The sequence below is a fragment of the Corvus brachyrhynchos genome, unplaced genomic scaffold (genome assembly GCF_000691975.1).
Source record: "Corvus brachyrhynchos isolate BGI_N302 unplaced genomic scaffold, ASM69197v1 scaffold351, whole genome shotgun sequence".
Classification (NCBI taxonomy): domain Eukaryota; kingdom Metazoa; phylum Chordata; class Aves; order Passeriformes; family Corvidae; genus Corvus; species Corvus brachyrhynchos.
Window position 1 is genome coordinate 1077080 of NW_008236203.1, and position 5274 is coordinate 1082353.

The window sequence follows — 5274 nt, forward strand, 5'->3', positions numbered from 1 at the left end:
TTGGAACTGGTTATTTTCACTTCCAGAGAATGGGATCAGTCATTCCTTGTGCAGCCAGAGAGGAGAGAAGGATCCCTGCTCTGGGTTAACACATCCCGGGATTGAACTGATCCCGATGTTCTCCCAAAGGGAATCACAGCCTGAGCTGCAGCAAACCAGCTCCCTTTTACCTCTTCTGCAATTAGCTTGATCCATGTCACTTTTCCAGTTGCAGGGAGATGAAGATCAGGATCAATGGCTTTTCTGGGAATCCTAAATCAGGGAGGAGCTTTGTGTCAAAGGGAAAAACCTGGATGTGACCCACGGATAGGCAGGGAGAGGCCCCGAGGTGGGGAAGGGAGCCCTGATATGAGCCCTGGGCTGTGGAAGCGGACAGGGAACAGGAATTTCCATCCCTTCCCATACATTCCCAAATTTCCAGCAGCACCTGCAGGCAGGAGGAGAGGCCCAGCACGAGTGGGGTCCCTGTTGCTCCAGGAATGACGGATGGGGCTCATCAGGAGCGAGGAAAGAGGGATTTGCTGTCTGCAGGGAAGGGATGGAAAAAACTTTATCAACGCCCGGGAAATCCCATGGGACTTTGCCTACGTAAGGAAAATTATTATGGGTTGTAGTGACCCCGCATCAATCCCTTGTTAAAAACTGCAGGGAAATGAAGCTGTTTTGGTGGCTTTTCCAAGCTTTTATGTTCGTGATAAACAGCTCTGTTTTCCCGGGATTTGCCTCACCAGCCCGAGGCCAACACTTTCCTCTGCTTCTCCAGAGGATTTCCTGCTCATCCCCTATTCCTGCCCATCCCTTATTCCTGCTCATCCCCTATTCCTGCCCATCCCTTATTCCTGCTCATCCCTTATTCCTGCCCATCCCTTATTCCTGCCCATCCCTTATTCCTGCCCATCCCTTATTCCTGCTCATCCCTTATTCCTGCTCATCCCTTATTCCTGCCCATCCCCTATTCCTGCCCATCCCTTTTTCCTGCTTATCCCTTATTCCTGCTCGTCCCTTATTCCTGCTCCTCACGGTCCCCATTTCCCCGTCACTGGGGCACCAGCCTTGGAGCCTCATCCTGAAGTTTCCCATGGCTTCTCCTCAGGAGTTTCCTCGCTGGAAAAATCCCTGCAGAGGGAAGAGCTTGGCCGCAGAGCCATTGAGGATGGACCGAGATCCCGGATCCTGGTTAAACCTCACTGTTTTCCTGCTTAATGCTGCGTAATTCTGCAGCAATTCCACAGCTCCCTCAGGAAAGGAGCAGGAAAATCAGGATGAGGAGGTGCAGAGGGATCTGGCTGCCATTAAAATGCAGGAGCAGCCCCGCGCCATGGGTGCAGAGTAATTAAGTAACGTTCCCAAAAGATGAGGAAGCATTTCTGGAGCAGCCACGGGGACTTGGGAAAACTTGCCAGGAAGTTTTCAGCACCAGAAATCAGCCCAGGGGTAAGATCCCAAGGTGGAAACTCACCCCATGATCCAAAGAAACCAAAATCCAGGCAAAAGTGATAAAGAACTCTCTGTTTGGCAGAAAAACTGAGACCAGGAGTCTGGAGCAGCTCCCCAAAAAAAACCCCCCCCACCAAGCTTTGGATTATCCCTGAAACCACAGGAGTCGAAGATGAAGAAAAGATGGAATTTCAGTCTCCTGGGAAATGAGAATCATTTTATTGGGATTTTTTTTTCTTTTTTTTAAGATAAAAGTGGAAATCTCCCGACATTTTGCAAAACAGACGCTGAAGGGAAATGTTGGAACAGGGAATGTCTGAGCTTGGGTCCTGAACAGGGAGCCCTGAGTGTGCCAGGGAAGGATCCAGAGCCAAGATCCTGGCGCTGCCTTCGGCTTTCCGACGGGAAGCTGCCCTGGCAAGGGCACGGAGCAGATGGCGGGAGCAGGAACAAGAGAGGAGCCCCACGGAGAATCCTCTGGGAAGGAGGGAAAAGGCACAGAGAGGATTTTCAGGAGAAGTAAAAGGTCGGGTTTTATGTCAGGAGAAAAATCTGATTGGGGTGGGGACAAAGCTGATCCTCCAGGGATTGGGATGATCCCGGCAGAGGGAATCACACACTCGCAGCCACTGGGGAGCAGAGCTGGGAGACCTGGAGAGGATGGATTTGGGATTGGGGTGTCTGGACATATGGGGCAGCAGTGGGGCCATTGGGGCCATCCAGGGTAGTGGGACAGGGCACAGAAATTTGGGATGAAAGAGCCAAAAGTGTCCCCAGCAAAGGTCTTTGGGAAAGTCACGGCATGGGAAGGACGTGAGGAATTGCCGGAATGTTGAGGCCATCTGGGAACTTCATCAGGAGAGATAAAATTCCTCTATTAAATCCTTTCTAGGTGCCCTTCAGAGCAGGCAAACCTCGGGGACATTCTTCATCCATGGGCAAGCATTCCCCGCAAATATTCCAGAGCTCTGCTGTGGCTTGGGAGCTGCCCTGGTTTGTCGTGCTGGGGACAGGACCAGCAGGAGGCACTGGGAATACTGGGGCTCCAAAGACAGGATCAGTCTCCCCATGGCGGAGAGATGGGATGTCATGGAATCAGGGAATGGCTTGGGTTGGAAGGGACCTCAAAGCCCATCCCATCCCACCCCTGCCATGGCAGGGACACCTCCCACTGTCCCAGGCTGCTCCAAGCCTGGCCTGGGACATTCCCAAGGCTGTGGATGCCTCTCCCTCTCCATCTGGAGCACGGGATGAGCACGGCTGTTCCTGCAGGTCGGAGAGGAATTTTTTGGGAGGTGTGGGTCCTGCCCGTCCCAAATTCCAGGGTGAAACACCCACAGCTGAGCAGCAAAGAGGCTTCTTGTGCTGCTGGCTGGCTCCAGGCGGGAGCCATCCCAGGATTCCACGGGATAACACGTTCCCTGCTATTCCAAGGCACTGATTCTCCAGGCAGGAACGCTCCTCTGGCGGCACTGAAAGATTGATGGGATGGATTCAATCATTCGCTCCGTTGGACACCGTGGGATCCACGTTCAAATCCATCCCGGAGCCGCTCCGTCCTCACGCTCCAGGGCTCCAGCACGTCCCAGCCCATCCATAAAACAGCAGCTCATCCAAAATGCAGCTGGAGTTGGGATCAGGAGGGTCCCTGACTGGCTGAGCTTGATTTTATCCTTCAAAATGTTCTCCCGTCTGCTGCTCCTCTCTTTAAAAAAAAATTCCCTGGGAAGGGACTGTGCTCCAAGGAATGCGCTGGGAGCCCCAGAACGATGGATTTGTGTGCAGAGAATGCTCCCTGTGCACAGACATCCCAGTAAACAATAAAATCTCCCCATCCCAGAGGTGAAAAAACTCCCAAAAATCCAATTTCTGCCGTGGAAATGTTGGCAGATTTTTTTTTTTCCCTCTGTCTGGCTCTGAGGATCTTTGTGGAGGATGGAAAACTGGAGTGGATTCGTTGAAGGATGAGGCTGAGCTCCTGTAGGAAATGGCTCAGTCTGCCCTGGCCCTTTCACTGGGATATCCACAGTCCTGGATAATCCCAGAATCCCAGAGTGGGGTGGGTTGGGAGAGACCTTAAAGCCCATCCAGGTCCATGGGCAGGGACACCTGCCACTTCCAGCATCCATGGACATGGATGGCTCCCGAGGGAGAATCTGGACAGGGTCACTGTAAACCAAAGGAAAAGCTCTGGATTTTATCAGTCTATGAACACCTGACAGATCCCTGTCCCCGAAAAATGGGAAGCTCCAGCCACAGCTCGCCACCCAACAGGGATTTTCATGGATTTAATAACTCCAGGGAATACAAATTAACCCCAGGCTGTGTCCGCATCTTTCCTGGATCTCTGGCAGCTCTGGGCAGGTTCCAAGCCTTTCCCTCAGCAAATATTGTCTCATTTTTCCTGGTTCCACCTTTCCTGCAGCCAATAATGCTGAAATCAGTGCTGTTCCCACCAGAGCTGGTCGGGAATCCCTGAATTCCCCCTTGGGAGCCATCCGTGCCCACGGTGAGGCACTGGGAATTGCACCCTGCGCCAGGCAGGAGTGGGGGCACGGCACAGGGGGCACTTCCCACGGCAGAATGGGAGCTTTGGGATGAGGAGCAGCAGCAGCAGGGCCGGGAGGTGCCGGAATGCTCTGGGAGCAGAGCCGGGCTGGGCTCGGCAGCATTCCCAGGAGGAGCCGTAAATGCCGCGGGAAGGATCCGCAGTCCCTGATTTATGGAGCTCCAGGCCAGCCCCCTCCGTGCTCTCGGCAGCAGCTCCTGGGGGCTGCGCTGGGGCTCTCTGAGCTGAGGGACTGCACCGGGCCTGGGCCAGTGCCAGGAGCCTCCGAGGGCAAACCTGGAATGGTTTGGGTGGGAAGGGAAGGGAAGCTCATCCCATCCCACCCCTGCCATGGCAGGGACACCTCCCACTGTCCCAGGCTGCTCCCAGCCCCAATGTCCAGCCTGGCCTTGGGCACTGCCAGGGATCCAGGGGCAGCCCCAGCTGCTCTGGGCACCCTGTGCCAGGGCCTGCCCACCCTCCCAGGGAACAATTCCTGCCCAATCTCCCATCCAGCCCTGCCCTCTGGCACTGGGAATCCATTCCCTGGGCCCTGGCCCTCCATGCCTTGTCCCCAGTCCCTCTCCAGCTCTCCTGGAGCCCCTTTAGGCTCTGGAAGGGGCTTTGAGGTGTCCCTGGATCCTTCCCTTCTCCAGCTGAGCACCCCCAGCTCTCCCAGCCTGGCTCCAGAGGGGCTCCAGCCCTGGAGCAGCTCCAGGGCCTCTCGGGACTCGCTCCAATATCTCCATATAATTATTGTGTTTTATCCCAGACTGGTTTGGGTGGGAAGGGCCCTTAAATCCCACCCAGTGCCACCCCTTCCACAGGCAGGGACACCTCCCACTGTCCCAGGCTGCTCCAACCCCCCGTGCCCAACCCGGCCCGCCAGGGCTGTGGATGCCTCTCCCTCTCCATCTGCTCCATGGAACAGCGCTCCCACCCCAGCCAGCCCAAGGATGTCCAGGATCAGCAGGACAAGAGGAAGGAGGGGGTGGCTCTGTCCCCACAGCTCCTGTTCCCGGGCTGGGGGCAGGGAGTGAGGGATGGACTGGAGAGGGAGGAGCAGGAGGAGCAGAAGGATGGAGCTGAATTCCATCCCCCTGCGGAGCTGGCGGGAGCTGGGGTGCCGAGGGTGGGAGGTGATTTATTGATTGATCGATTTGTTTATTTATTTATTTATTTCTCACTCTCTCCCTCTGCACAAGTCCAGAAATAAATCAAACCAAGCCAAGAGCGGGATTGGATCAAGGCCAGCTCCCGGCACCTCTGAGGAGCAGCAGGAGCCAGGA